Source organism: Scyliorhinus canicula, chromosome 14, assembly GCF_902713615.1.
Source record: "Scyliorhinus canicula chromosome 14, sScyCan1.1, whole genome shotgun sequence".
In the NCBI taxonomy this organism is placed as follows: domain Eukaryota; kingdom Metazoa; phylum Chordata; class Chondrichthyes; order Carcharhiniformes; family Scyliorhinidae; genus Scyliorhinus; species Scyliorhinus canicula.
Genome location: NC_052159.1, coordinates 66,378,955 through 66,395,234, shown reverse-complemented (window position 1 = coordinate 66,395,234; position 16,280 = coordinate 66,378,955). Strand labels below are relative to the sequence as shown.

Sequence of the window (16,280 nt, the reverse complement as noted above, 5' to 3'; positions counted from 1 at the left end):
CTAGGATGGGACTCGAAACCAGAGCTTGGCCCAGGTACCACCCACTGCACCATTAAACCTCCCCCGTTGACTGTGCTTCCTCATAAATCATTCCTTCCAGCTGGTAGCCCAATCTCAACTGGACCAGTTACATACATTGCTCATTTATGCATAATAACATCTAACTTTATATTAAAACTGCCCTCCATTTCCAAGCATGAAAGCTGTGGATCATGAGGAGAGAAGCATCACACTGAAATTCTTGTTAAGGCTAATTTTAAGTTGCTTTACATGGGGAGGAAAATCCATTTACCTACGTCAGGGTGACAAATTATTTCTGACATGGGCATTAACTAATGCTGAGTGTAAAGACGTTCAATTTGGATAAAACTTGAAAAAAAAAAAATACATGTAAGGGTTTTGCTTGTGAGAAACTACAAACAAGGAATTTTGCATCATAGATTTCCAAATAAACTACAGGAACAAATCTGCAAAAGAACAGGTATCATTTTATATGAATGAGGAAAGACGTGTTGCCAAATGCCAAATTGTAGGAGGTGCACTATGTGGTTAAACTAAAGGTAATGTTCAAATAGGTACCAGGTGCCACCCACTGCACCATTACACCTCCCCCATTGACTGTGCTTCCTCATAAATCATTCCTTCCAGCTGGTAGCCCAATCTCAACTGGACCAGTTGTATACATTGCTCATGATGCATAATAACATCTAACTTTATATTAAAACTGCCAGAGACAATGATACTGCTTTGCTCCTGATGAAAGATAACTTCCTGCTATTTGACTAATTAGAATGCATTAATGTGAAAACCCTATGTTTGTTTGTGAGTGTGGCTTGTCACCCACTCTAGAATAAGAGAATAATAAAAATATTTAACAAATGATGAACAAAGCCACTCATTTGTGGGAATTCTGGGATAACGTATGTAACTTTCTAATACCATTCATAATACCATTTGGTTAGAGTCAATTGAGTTGGGTTTGATATTTATCTATTAAGATAGTTTTCATAGAGAGGGAAAATCACAGAATATGAAATCTCTAAAACACCATCAAATCATGGCATCCTATGTAAGTGAAATTGAAGTAAATATTTTCTAACCAAAAAAGAGACAGAAAAATCCAAAATTCCACTTCGCAAAATAAAAGTTTACTTTCTGTCCTCAACATTTCAGGCTGCTCAATGCCTGGCTCCCAATCTGGAAAATTCAGTTTGAAGCTTTAGGTTCACCTGGGCATACATTAGTATGCAGACATTTGCTCAGCTGAATGATTCTACCTTGGGGATATACTTGGAAGATTGTTTTGCCTTAGATTTCTCTCCCAAAGTCAGTCTCAGGTAAGTGGATATCATGAGGCAACATTAAAGAAATCACAGAAATGCCTGTGATGCTGATTGTTCCACCTTCACTGCTAAGTGGGATGGATGCTCCACTGGGGATCAATTGGAAATAATATAGGCAATAAAGGGCAATAAAAGGTTTATTTTCTTTCTAAAGTGCATAGCATGTGCACAGTACCTCCTTCTGCTCTTCAAAGTACAGGACTAAAGATGCCCACAGGCATCTTTATGTTCAGAGTTTGTAATTCCATTTCTGTGATTTAGAAGTATTTTGTTAACTTTGCTTAGATAGGCTAGACTATTCTTTTGTTGGAAACTGACCCGGTCCTCTATGAATCATATTTCACTCAACTGCAGATACTTAATAAGAATGTGAAGATTGCTTAATTTAGGCTGATACAGTTCAAATTGTGTTAAATATAAAGCCAAGTGTAATTCAACAGTATTAAATCTATGTCCTCTCATAATTATGCAGCTGTCACTCTTGTTAAAGTAACATTTTCAAAAGTTGAAACTACATTGTAAAAAAATACTTGATGTGCAGTTCCGAAATATAATCTATAATTTGAATATTTAATCAGAGTTTTAAAGTATTAGTGGAACTTGCAAGGTATTTGAATTCAGTTTCTTGCTTTGTTTAAAAGTGGATCCAAGAAAAAGATTTGAAGTGCTGAAAATCTGGTGTCAGTTATAATAAATGCAGGTATAACGTATGTAACTTTCTAATACCATTCATAATACCATCCATAAATTCAGGTTTAATACAAGTTATTGTGAGAATTTAATTCGCTTGTAGAAATGTTATTCTGCTCTCTATTACACTTCTTGAAATGATTACTCTTGGGTGATGTATCTCAGAATAAAGACACCGTAATTCGTTACTTATTAAGGGAAAAAGTATAACTAATATACTGTTTAACGGTAATTCACAAAAGTTTTATCTTGATTTATGCTTTGTAGTGAACATCATGTCACAGATTTCATTCTTGAGCTTCTCAACTTCTTGCCTGAACTAAAAGTTCCAAGACTTCCAAAATCTGGGCTTCTCCAAATCTGAAATTTTGGCAATAAAAGTCCAAACAATTTAATTTAGTTGTATCCTTTACATTAATTTTGTTTTTTTTAGATAGTTATCTTTATTCTAAATTTCCCGCCTGCTTCTCATTGCTTTGGATCATGCATAATTGAATGGCGGAGCTGACTCGATGGGCCGAGTGGCCTAATTCTGCTCGTTTGTCTTATGGTCTTATGCACCAACTATAATTTAGGTTTGTTCCCAGGTCTCCATCTAAGTTACTCTCAAATAGTCATTGAAAGTCATCTGAATGAAAACGAGCCTTGTGATTTTCTTTTCCTTCCCCAATCCCCATTCAATAAGAAATAATCTTGTTTCTGATTGACACCTCCCAAAAGCAACATGGCTGAAATAGGATAACGGATAAAATTCTCATTATGATGATTCATACCAGTTAAAGTTTAGCTCCATTTTAAAAGTGCGACTGTAATAATATGACTTGAAATTGTGTGTGGTAAAAACATTTAGAAAGTGGATAACTGAAAAAAGTAATAACTCATAAACTGAATAGCACTAATACAGATATAATAGCTTGTAAACATGCACTTGGCTACATTTCATATTCTGGTGAATTATTAAAAATGCTTTGTTAAAAGAAGTTACACCTGAAGCTTCTTGTTTTTGGCAGTACAACATTCTGAACATGTTACAATTCAATCACTGATCAATTGGACTGATCAAACTTTGAGGTATGTTTGTTTTTAAAGTAGCATTCTCTTAATTAATAGTTTGACCACTGTCTACATGGTCTGGAGACATCTGTTTCAGATCTGGAGGAGAATTTTGTTCAGCTGGATAATAGTTTGTTGTATCAGGTTGAACAATGGCAATACCTCTGCTTTAGCAGTCTAATATGTCTCTATACCCAAGGCATTAATTCATTAATGATCAGGTAACAGTTGTATTCCAAGCTCAGGTGAATATCCCTATGGTGGTTCACATAAGTCTACATGCTGATGGATTTCAAATTTGGGGTCAAACCATCTTGATACAAATGAAAGTTATCTACTGCAGTCAAAGCTTATTTTAAATGGCCAGTGTCCTTGCAACAGCACACGTTTAATTTTATTATTTTTAGTAGGGTTAGTTTTAAATGCTCGCAATTTATTTAGAATATGCAGAGTAGTCAATTAGAATGTGGATTATCAACCATGTGATGGATTCTGCCTAAAATGATGCATTCCATAACCACAAAATACATTTGCATATTTTAAGGATAAGATTAACATAGAATATTGGGATCTTTAAAGGGTTAATTGGGATCTTTAAAGGGCTCATGCATTGTCTCTGAGATTATTTACAAAGCAAAATAACAAACTTTGGGAAGCTGTATTAAAATGGTACTTATACAAAAATAATAGGCATCAACACTTATTCCATTCACAATTTCAAACAAAATAAGCCTGCATCGTTAAATGCTCTAAAGTAACTGGGGAGTAATAGATTATACTGAAACAGCTATTAGTTTGACAGAACATTCCCCCGTACCCGTCCAATTCTTACTGCCTAGAGACCAGGTATATAAACAGTAGAACATGCGAAAGGACATGCACTTCGATGCATCTAATTCCGTGCAAAGCCAAGGGACGAGAGCAACTTACCTGAGATACCACTTTGAGGCCGGCAAAAACAAACCTTTTCCCCCAGTCGCATCAAGCAAAACAGGTAAGTGTGAAGGAAGAATAATGTTTGATGGCTCGATTAGCAAATTAGCCTGCTAATTGCCACTTTCGCTAGTCCATCTCTGCGCTCCGGAGGACTTTCAGGCTTCTCTCCCCGCCTATGCAGCTTTCAGTGCACTTACCCCTCCTCCTGCTCCTGACGTCAGGGTACAACATCTGGAGGCACATCTTCAACAGCTGGAGAGCAGCGACCAACGCGCGCCCTCTGTAGGCTCAGGGCGAACACTGCGGCAAAGCACCTCAAACAGGACAACCCGTCCAATGCATGGATTATTTTGCCCACTCGAGAGCATTACTAAAGAAAAGGCGGAAAGGGTGTGGGTGAAAACTAAATATTTACCCCAGTTTACTCGTTAGCACAGTTCATTCCCATAGCTGTCTATCTACCATTCATTTTTCTCTGCCTCTGTTTTTCTGTCTTTTACTTTCTGGTTTTATGGCAGTGACGGCCTCGCTGGGCCGAGCGTCGGGAAGTTTATGGCAGTTCCCGCTCGCTACCATAATTACAAATCTTGGGCTGGATTTTCTGTTTGGCAGACTAAGTTCCCACGCTGGCGTGAAAACGGTGCTGTTTTATGCCAGGAAAACTTGCATTGACGGTCTGTGGCCATGCATGCGCATGGCAGCAGCCTGCAGCGGCCGCATCGTGTCTCATGGCGGACTCAGCAGTACCCCCCTTCGGCCGCTCGTGCACCCCGGACAGCCTGCCCACAGTGCCCCCAGCCCCGAATGAAGCCCCCCCGCCCGCGGATCGGCCATCCCCCAACTGTGGCGGCGCAGGACTGAGTCCGCAGCCACCACGCTGAGTTCACGGCGGATGAGAGCATACGTGTCCCATGCTGTCGGGAATTCGGCCAGTAGGGGACGGAGCATCGTGGGCCATGGATACGTGGCGCAGTGTACTCCTAGAGTATGCCACTTTTCAGGGGGTGGAGCATCACGAAAGTGGTGCCGTCCCCGATTTTGTCATCATCGGGGATTCTCTGCCCCTTCACCGAACGCAATTTCAGTGTCGGGGAGCAGAGAATCCAGCCCCTTTTGGTTAAATCACACCCTTAGTCACTTTTTTGGGCCCTGGGCAATTTCTATCTGGGCTAGTCCACGCTTAGAATTATTTTCACCACTGGGGAGCTGAACTTGCTTCTCCTACTCTTTCTTTGTCCAGGAGCAACAATGGTCTCTTTGCTATAAGGCCTGTAATTCAGTCAGGAGTGTGGTGTGACAAGTATAAAAGGGAATGTCACTTTCTGTACTTTAAAATATAAGTTCCCATTCTTTATCTCCTTCTCTCCGTTTTTACTGGTTTGTCTTCCACTATTCCCACAAGTGGCAAAATGATGCAGGCAAAATATCACCTGAGCCATTTTGACTGCATCCTTTACTATATAAGAGCAACATTTCTTAACACTCCACACATACATGGATAAGGTAAAGGAGGTGTTTCACCTCCACTTCAGAGAAAAGCCTGTGGCAGCCGTGGCTCAGTGGGTGGCACACTTGCCTTTGCATCACAACGTTCCAGGTTGATGTCCCAGTCCTGGGCACAAAATTCATGGCTGACACTCGTACAGTGGGTGCAGAGGACTGTACTATTGGAGGTCGTTTGGGGGGAGACATTAGATCGGCACCGTGGCACAGTGGTTAGCACTGCTGCCTCACAGCTCCTGGGTTCAATTCCGGCCTCGGGTGACTGTCTATGTGGATTCTGCACATTCTCCCTGTGTCTGCGTGGGTTTCCTCCGGGTATCTGGTTTCCTCCCACAGTCCAAAGCTGTGCAGCTTCGGTGAATTGGCCATGCTAAATTGCCCCTTAGTATCCAAAAGGTTATATGGGGTTACTAGGTTATGAGGATAGGGTGGAGGTGTGGAGGGTGGAGGTACTCTTTCCAAAGGCTTGTGCAGACTCAATGGGCCAAATGGCCTCCTTCTGCACTGTAAATTTTATGATTCTATGAATTGCTCTTGAAGAGATCCAGGATGGACATAACAGGCTGAACGGCCTCCTTCTACTGTAACAATTCTGATTCCCGGAGATGAGTTACTTGCTGCAAATTCCTAGCCTCTATTTAGTTCATGTGGTCATAGTTTTTATATGGGTAGTCCAGTTATGTTTATGGTCAATAGTAACCCCCAGGATGTTGATAGCAGTAGATTCAGGCATGGGATTCAGCAATGGCAATAACCCATTGAATGTCAAGGTTAGGTCTTGTTGGAGACGGTCATTGCCTGGCATTTGTTTAACACAAACTTAACTTGCAAGTTCCAGCTCTTTTTTAAATGTATTGCCATTATTTAATCCCTAATTACCCATTTAAGAGTCACACGTAGGATAGACCAGGTAAGGTTGTCAGATTTAACCAGCTGGGGTTATGTCTCAAATAACCAACAATGGTTACTTGGTTCCAGATTTTTACTGAATTGAAATTTGATAGATGCATATACATAGAAGATGGGAGCAGGAGGAGGCCTTTTGGCCCTTCGAGCCTGCTCTGCCATTCATCACGATCATGGCTGATCAGCCAACTAAATAGCCTAATCCTGCTTTCTCACCATAGCCTTTGATCCCGTTCTCACCAAGTGCTATATCTAGCCACCTCTCGAATATATTCTAAGTTTTAGCATCTAATACTTCCTGTGGTAATGAATTCCACAGGCTCACCACTTTTTTGTGTGAAGAAATGTCTCCTTATATCTGCCTGAAATGGTTCACCCTAAATCCTGAGACTGGTTCACCGTGGTGGGATTCAAACCCATGTTCCCAGATTATTATCTGGGCCTCTGGATCTCTAGTCCAGTGACAATACCACCACACTACCACCTCCCCACATGCATATATGCACATACTGGTTCAGTATCTGAGGAGTCATAAATAGTACTGCACACTTTGCAATTATCAGTGCAGCCATCTAAGGATTCCAGGTGATTTGCCCTGGCAAGACCAGGGAAAGGTGGATCATTGGAGCAGGCTTTACTGCTGGCATTGGATTTAAGGAACTCTCTGAAAGTTGAAGAAAGTGCCTGGTGATGGTCATTTGAAGTTACTACTCAGTGAAACGGTGATATAGAAACCTATTGGAAGCTAGGAGCAACAATGGTCTCTTTGCTATAATTCCATCAGAGTGTGGCGTGATAAGTATAAAAGGGAATGTCACTTTTCTGTACTTTAAAATATAAGTTGCCAACAAAAAGAAAATATTGTTTGGTCAATTTCTTTTGGTTATTTGTTCCAGTAAAAGTTTTAAAACATTAAATTTTGTTGTGTCATTCTTTTAGCTAGTAACTGAAAGTTTGAATCTCTTTTGAAATGTTATCAGTTTCCATGGAGATTATAATGCCAGTACACGGAACTTGAATCACATGGACATCATATCATATCATAGCAACCTAATACAGGTAGAATATATGACCAGAATTTTGCATTGAGGTAGTAGCTATAGCCACAGAATTGTGCATATAATTGCTCTTATCCTGGATCCTGATGCCTTCAATACTATTATAATATTTGAAAAGATGACATACTGGAGAGATGGCTATTGGGAGACAAAGGCTAAAAGCTAAATCTGTAGTATATGGGTCTGGCACATATAGGGTTAACATGGGACTAATTGTTATACTGCCCACACAGTGATGTAAAGCAACACATGACCTGCACCTAGGCAACAGTCTTTACTGTATATACATATATATATACTATTGTTCTTGTAGTTAATAAATGCCATTCTGCCCATCGATTCTGCACTGACCCTCCAAAGCGCACTTCATCTAGGCCTACTCCCCCACCCTATCTTTGGACTGTGGGAAGAAACTGAAGCATCTGGAGGAAACCCACGCAGACACAGGTTGATATTCAATTATATGGATGAGGTAATAGGGGTTGCATTGGGAAGCTAAGGGCTGGGGGCTGTTTTTTTCAATTTACAAAGTGCTGGAGCACAGAGCCTTGCGCTCAGCCTGCCTCTGCACCTGGCAGCCTCTGCGTTCCTTATGGGATCACCCACCTCAAATCCTTTCTGTCCACTCCAGACTGAAAATCCAAAGTATGGGCAGCAGTTTTTAAAAGAAAGGTTTGCCAAAATCGCCGAACTCAGCGCATCCAACCGAGAGACAAAATCTTGGCCTAAATCTTTCCTTAATTTGCAGACAAGTGTAAAATTAGTTGTGTTTTTAGTTGGAATATCTTGTGCTCATGTGAATATTGTTGATGCCTTTCTCAAATGCATGTTGATTTTGCCTTTTTAAATTATGATTATGTCCTAAATAACAGTTACTAATCATCATTTCTCTCACACTCCCTTCTTGAATAAAAGACATTTTGTAACTTTCAGTGCATAGGGACCATTTTAGCATCTACATATTTCTGGAAGATCATAACCAGTGCATTCACTATCACTGTAGCTACCTCTTTTAAAACTCTAGGGTATGGGCCATTCTTTTTTTTTATAAATTTAGATTACCCAATTATTTTTTCCAATTAAGGGGCAATTTAGCGTGGCCAATCCACCTACTCTGCACATTTTTGGGTTGTGGGGGCAAAACCCACGCAGACACGGGGAGAATGTGCAAACTCCACACGGACAGTGACCCAGAGCCGGGATCGAACCTGGGACCTCAGCGCCGTGAGGCGGTTGTGCTAACCACTAAGCCACCGTGCTGCCCTCGGGTATGGGCCATTCTTTACTAATACTGATATCTTAAAGTTTCCCTTTCCTAATCGCTTCTCGGTCTTTTGGCTAAGATTTGGTGTGTCTCTTTTGTGGGGACCATGAATTGGATCAATTTGAATTTGGGTTGGTTTTTGGAGCGGGCGGGGAGCTGGATTGAGGGTTTGCCTGGCCTTATAACTCAGAAAAAATAATTTTAAAAAAAGTTTCCCTTTTCTGCTAAGCGCTGGTTCCCCACTATTTCTGAACTTTTTTCTGTGTCTTCTACCATAAAGATACAAAGAGGAAAATGTTAATCTTGGAGGCGGGAATCAGGAGCCAGGGACTTCCTGACGTCACAATCCAACATCCTGTCCAGCAATGCCCACCCACACTATCTTCATGACTTAGATGGAAGTGGATGGTGCTGAGGCCCACCTCCATTTGCTTGGACATCAAGCCAGATTCAGAGGTGAGTGACCCCCCCCCTAAATGTCACACATATCTCCCTCACCCCTCTTACCCCTTACTCCTCCCTTCATCCACTCAACCCCACTCACATCTCTTCATCCCAGGTATCCCCTCAACCCTCTCAACTCTTCTCACTCTCCACAAGAAGAAATCTCCAGAGCTAAAATAGTAAAGCATTTGAAGCCAGCAAGAAGCTAATTCAATACCTTGAAACAGATAGACAGATGGCTGAGTGAAATTCAATGATGGTGAAAGCTCAATGATTTGAAGCAGCCAAAAAGATGGCTGAGCTTAACTTCAATGAAAATTTGAATTAGAAGGGGACAATTCACACAGTCAAAGATATTATGCAAAGAAAAATAACACATTGTCCAGTGGATCATATACTGTTGTGCATCTGAAGAGTTTTCCACTTTCACAATGCTGTTCAAATTAATGGTCAAGTATATTTTCAAAACAAAGTTTTATAATGAATCAGCAGATATAGCAACTCATTATCACTACTGAAGTTGGTAACCACTTTTGAATTTATCTGTAATACAATTTCCGACTCCAAAACATTGTTTCTCCGATGGTTCAGGAGAGCTATGTGCTAACCCTAACCCACATCGCCTTTGACATCCAACCCAACTACCTGAAATTGTAGGGCCTCTGACATGCACTTTTCCACTATGGAGACAGCAATGTTGGGACAGCTGGATGTGGGCTCGTGACCTGCTCCCTCTTCTGTGCTGGACAAAATTGCTGGTGCCAGGAATGTGGGTGGGAGTCCTGGAATCGGATCCTGCCCACTTCTTTCCTTGCCCACCTGATGTGGGGGAGCCTCACATCAGGACAGGATAATCCAGCCCAGAGTATTTGCTCAATGTCCTTGTGATTTCCATATTCTGCATTATCATTTCTCCTGTCTCTGCCTCTAAGGAATCTATGTTTACCTTTGCCAATCTGTTCTTATTTACTTACCCGTAGAGACCTTTGCAGTCTGTGCTTTATGAGTTTGACATTCTGCTGTCGGCACTTGGTTGAAACAATTCAAAATCAAGCAAAGTAGATATGTTCAATTGGCTTTTGTTCTGATGAATATCTCATTTTGTTTCCTTCAGGCTACTTTACTGAAATCCACAAACTGTAACAGATTTTTATTGCTTTTTATTATCGCCGATAAAATGTGGTGCAATACTTCATAGAGTATTTTATATGGAACCTCGTTTGAAATGCTATACACCTCGTGGAGCTTTTACTCTTGGACTCCACATTTAGGGTGCGACTTAAGCGAGAGAAACGACAAGACCATTAACTCGCGGGAGAGGCCAACATCGAGAAAGGCGCTGGTTGCCAATCTGTTTGCAATCCAACCAGCCTACTCCTTTTGCCGATCAGGATCCCGCCGAAGCATGGCAAGAAACCAATAATCATCACTTAAGCCCAATCTCCATACAACTAATGGGAGTGACCCCCTATCTAACAGCTCCTACGACCTAACAGCCTCCCTAGCAAGTGGTCATGCGGGCCACTTGTACACTTTTTAAAAACGAGAAGTTGGCTGAAGGGCTGCTGCGGGGACCCAAGAAGGTGATTAGCCATCTTCGCTCCCAGGGGTACTGGGGTTGCCATCCCAGTTCTCGGAAGGATGAGAGGAGCCCAACCTCAGTTGGGTTGGGCTGCCATCGGGGGTTGTAGAGCAGGGGTGGTGGCCAGCAATGGCCTGGCTAGGCTTGGGGGAGGGCAGATGGTGGTTGGAAGTGAACAGTGGTTTTAATAGCCTTACAACAGAGCCTGCCTGCGACATGATGAACTGGCAGGCAGGCTCACGACTGCAAAGCTTTATACTTCCGGTTAGTGGGAGGAGACATGGGTGGAGCCATTGGCGGAGCCAAGGGTGGAGCCCAGTACAAACTCCTCATCTCCCTCTATGGGCAGAGCCGCTCAACTGCTCGTATACCGAGCTAACATGAATACAGCACATCATATAACAACAGTGTGAATTACGCGTAATGTAATTCACAACATTCACCCCCTGTAAAAAAATCAAGTCAAGCAGGGGTGATGTGTCTACAAATGACAAATTACAGATTACAAATTACAAATTGAGTCGATCCGGCAGCCGGGTCGTCGTCTGGGATCGATGAAGCACCGGGGTTGCAGCCTCTTCTGGTGGCTGGGTGGTGGCGGTCGGTGAGGGTACGATGGCGGACTCCGGGGGGTGATTCTGTCAGAGCTTCGTATCCAACTGGCTCGACTGGTGACTGGGAGCGTCGGAAACCCAAGGGCGCGGGGGCACGGAGCATGGGCAGCAGACCTACAGGCGTGGGGGCATCGGGCGCGGGGGGTTGGGAGGGGTATAGTGTGAGGGGTACCTCGGCAGAAGTAGTGTCGGTGAAGGATCCTGCAGGCGCCAGGTCCTGGAGGGAAACAGTGTCCTGACGACCGTCAGGGTCTTCGATGAACGCGTATTGGGTGTTCGAGTGGAGTAGGAGCACTCTCTCAACGAGTGGGCCAGTTTTGTGGGTCCGGATGTGCTTCCGGAGGAGAACCGGGCCCGGTGTCCTCAACCATGCTGGGAGCGAAACCCCCGTGGTAGTGCCCCTGGAAAAAACAAATAGCCGCTCGTGAGGGGTCTGGTTGGTGGCCGTACATAGGAGGGACCTAATAGCATGGGGCGCGTCGGGGAGGACCTCCTGCCAATGGGAGGTTGGGAGCTTCCCAGACCGGAGGGTCAGTAGGACGGTTCTCCCTCTCCACCTGCCCGTTCCTCCTGGGGTTATAGCTGGTAGTCCTGCTCGAGGCAATGCCTTTTTCGAGCAGGTACTGACGCAGCTCGTCACTCATAAAGGACGAATCCCCGTCGCTGTGTACATAGCCGGGGAAACCAATCAGGGTGAAGATACTGTGCAGAGCTCTAATGACTGTGTGGGAGGTCATATCGGGGCACGGGATGGCAAAGGGGAAGCGGGAGAACTCGTCTATTACGTTCAGGAAGTACACATTCCTATTGGTCGAGGGGAGTGGCCCTTTGAAATCGATACTTAGGAGTTCAAAGGGCCGGGAGGCCTTGACCAGGTGGGCCCTAGTCTATAGAAGTGTGGTTTGCACTCCGCACAGATCGGGCAATTCCTGGTGATGGGTTTTACCCCCTCGGTGAAGAAAGGCAGGTTTCGGGCTTTGATGTACTGGGCGAGCCGGGTGACCCCCGGGTGGCAGAGGTCATTGTAGATGGCTTTGAGGCAGTCGTCTTGCGCGCTGGCGCACGTGCTGCGGGACAGGGCATCTGGGGGCTCGTTGAGCTTCCCCGGTCGGTACATGATATTGTATTTGTAGGTGGAGAGTTTGATCCTCCACCGAAGGACCTTATCATTTTTAATTTTGCCCCTTTGTGAGTTGTCAAACATAAAGGCAACCGATCTTTGGTCGGTGATGGGGGTGAACCTCCTACCTGTGAGGTAGTGCCTCCAGTGATGTATAGCTTACATGATGGTTTGTGCTTCCTTTTCGACCGAGGAGTGTCGAAGTTCCGAAGCGGAGAGGGTTCGGGAGTAAAAGGCGACTGGTCTCCCTGCCTGATTTAGAGTGGCTGCGAGAGCGACCTCTGAGGCGTCGCGCTCTACCTGGAAAGGGACGGATTCATCCACCGCCCACATGGCCGCTTTGGCAATGTCCTCCTTGATACGAGTGAAGGCCTGACGAGCCTCATCTGATAGAGGGAAGAGTGTGGCCTTAAACAGTGGGCGGGCTTTGTCCGCATACTGAGGAACCCACTGGGCATAATACGAGAAGAATCCCAGGCACCTTTTGAGGGCACTGGGACAATGAGGGAGAGGGAGTTCTAAGAGGGGGCGCATACGGTCCGGGTCGGGGCCCAGGACTCCATTTTCCACGACATAGCCGAGGATGGCTAGCCTGGTCGTGCGGAAAACGCATTTCTCCGTGTTGTAAGTAAGATTAAGTTTCTGGGCAGTTTGGAGAAATCGATGGAGGTTAGCGTCGTGGTCCTGCTGATCATGGCCGCAGATGGTGACGTTGTCCAAGTACGGAAACGTGGCCTGCATCCCGTACTGGTCCACCATTCGGTCCATTGCTCGTTGGAACACCGAGACCCCATTCGTGATGCCAAAGGGAACCCAGAGGAAGTGGAAGAGGCGGCCGTCGGCCTCAAACGCCGTGTAGTGGCGGTCCTCCGGGCGGATTGGGAGCTGGTGGTATGCAGACTTCAGATCCACCGTGGAGAAGACGCGAGAGTGGGCGATCTGATTCACCATGTCTGCAATCCTGGGAAGGGTATACGCATCGAGGAGCGTGAACCGATTAATGGTTTGGCTATGGTCCACTACCATTCGGAATTTTTCCCCGGCCTTGACGACCACCACCTGAGCTCTCCAGGGGCTGTTACTGGCCTCGATGATCCCCTCACGTAGGAGCCTATGGACCTCGGTTCTGATAAACATCCTGTCCTCCAGGCTGTACCGCCTGCTGCGAGTGGCTACGGGTTTGCAGTCCGGCGTGAGATTGGCAAAGAGTGGAGGGGGGTCGATTTTTAGCGTAGCGAGGCTGCAAATAGTGAACGGGGACAAGGGCCTGCCGAAGCTGAGTGTGAGGCTTTTCAGGTTGCACTGGAAGTCGAGTCCCAGTAGGAGTGGGGCGCAGAGTTCAGGGAGCACGTACAGCTGGAGGTTCGAGTAGCTAGTGCCCTGGGTCGTTAGGGTCGGGACGGTGAGCCCTTGGAGGTGAACAGAGTGAGAGTCCGAAGCGAGGGAGATAGTTTGCCATGCAGGGAAGATAGGGAGCGAACAGCGTCTTACCAGATCTGGGTGTACGAAGCTCTTGGTGCCCCCAGAGTCGAAGAGGCATGGTGTCCTGTACCCGTTGATTTCAATGGTCATCATGGAGTTGCGGAGATGTTTCGGACGCGACTGGTCCAATGTCTCCGCGCTGAGTTGTGGGTAGTCGGCGGCTCGATCAGCAGTGCTGGAGTGGCACCGTGATGACTGCCCTCTGAATTCGTAGCCTTTGAGGCGATTTTCTGAGTGAAAAGAGGAAGGATCCCAAGATGGCCGCCCCGTGGATCGCACGTGGCGGGCGGCGAGGAAGATGGCAGCCCCCATGAGTCGCACGTGGCCGGCTGCGTGGAGGGGGGTTGCCAAGATGGCGGCCCCCATGAGTCGCACGTGTCGTTTGGGGGCGGAGTTGGAGTGCAGGCCGCAGCTTTTCGGGGCCTGCGGGCCTGTGGAGTTTGAAAACGAGTGCTCTGGGCAGCTGCGGGAGAGTTAGGAGATGGGGCCTGCTTTGCCAGGCAAACCCGGGCATAGTGGCCCTTGCGACCGCAGCTGCTGCAGGTCGCGTTACGGGCCGGGCAATACTGCCGTGGGTACTGGGGCTGCCCGCAAAAATGGCACCCTGGAGCTGCGTGTTGGCTGGGTGGCCGCGCGGCGCAGGCCTGGGGAAGTCGCTGGTCGGGGGCCCAGGATGGGGTCGCTTGGTCCGCGGGGAAAGAGGTGAGGCTGCGGAACGAGACCTCCATGGTGGTAGCCAATTCTACCGTGTCCTCTAGATTCTGGACCCCTTTTTTGAGCAACCGCTGGCGAACATAGTTTGATCTGAGGCCTGCCACGTACACATCCCTGATGGCGAGCTCCATGTGCTGTTCGGCTGATACAGCCTGGTAATTACAGTCCCGAGCTAAAGTCTTTAAGTCCTGCAGGAATTCTTCCAACTACTCCGCGGGGCGCTGGCGGAGAGTCGTAAAAATATGGCGCGCGTAGGCCTCGTTGATGGGCCTCACGTACATTCGATCTAGCATGGCTAGGGACTCCGTATACGAGTTAGTACTATTGAGTTGAGTAGATATACGGTGGCTCACCCTTGCGTGCAGTAGACTGAGTTTCTGCTCCTCTGTAGTTTCTGGAGTACTTGATTCAGCCAGGTAGGCCTTAAAACATCTGAGCCAGTGTTGAAAGATTTCTCTTGCCTCTGCAGCCTGCGGGTCGAGTTCTAGTTGGTCAGGTTTGAGGGCTGATTCCATAGTCGTTTCCTTAGTCGTTTTCTTCTAGTTTCCGAAGACTATTAAATTGATGTGACCATCAATTCACAAGACACGTGGTTGGAAGTGAACAGTGGTTTTAATAGTCATACAACAGAGCCTGCCTGCGACGTGATGAACTGGCAGGCAGGCTCACGACTGCAAAGCTTTATACTTCCGTTTAGTGGGAGGAGCCATGGGCGGAGCCATGGGAGGAGCCAAGGGTGGAGCCCAGTACAAACTCCTCATCTCCCCCTATGGGCAGAGCCGCTCAACTGCTTGTATACCGAGCTAACATGAATACAGCACATCATATAACAACAGTGTGAAATAAGCAGAATGTGATTCACCACACCACCCATAACTTCCATTGACCGTGGAGGCCTCTGACTGTGCAGCTGAAGGCTATAGCGAATTGTAAATTGGCAATCGTAGTTAAGTGAGCACTTCACACGTCCCAAGTGGAATCTCGTGGGTAGGAGTGCTATGTAGCATGTGGGAGTTAATGCCTAGCTTCCCAGTTAGACCGTGATGCCTGGACACTGTGCCTGAACGCTGCAGGAGGCAACACCTAGAATGAAGTGGCAACATCGGAACACCCAGGGGCTTGGCCCCAGCACCGGGGATATATCGGCGACCAGAGAGTGGGTGTGTGCACCGGGGAGGTAACCAGCACCTGGTCCACATAACGTTACGCGCAGGTGCCTGGGGTACAGGGTATAAGGATGTTCGAAGATGACTGCAGAATCTTCAGCACCATTCGCAACTCCCCAGATAATGATGCAGTCCATGCCCAAATGAAGCAAGACCTGGACAATATCCAGGCTTGGGCTGACAAGTGGCAAGTTACATTCGCGTCACACAAGTGCCAGGCAACGACCACCTCCTACAAGAGAGGATCTAACCATCGCACCTTGACATTCAATGGCATTACCATTGCTGAACCCCACAATCAACATTCTGATGGTCGCCATTGAGCAGAAAATGAACTAGACTAGCCATATAAATACTGTGGCTACCAGGGCAGGTCAATGGCTAGGAATCCTACGGAGAGTAACT

The 16,280-nt window shown here is 46.1% G+C and overlaps 1 protein-coding gene across 1 annotated transcript in view; it reads right to left on the bottom strand.

The window, feature by feature from the left end:
* edar (ectodysplasin A receptor) overlaps positions 1-4,186 on the bottom strand; it is a 136,144-nt gene extending 131,958 nt beyond the window's left edge. The window contains exon 1 of the mRNA XM_038819029.1: positions 4,017-4,186. The gene's annotated coding sequence lies outside the window, so the exon portion shown is untranslated. The remainder of the gene's footprint in view (positions 1-4,016) is intronic.
* Between the last annotated feature and the right edge of the window lie 12,094 nt (positions 4,187-16,280).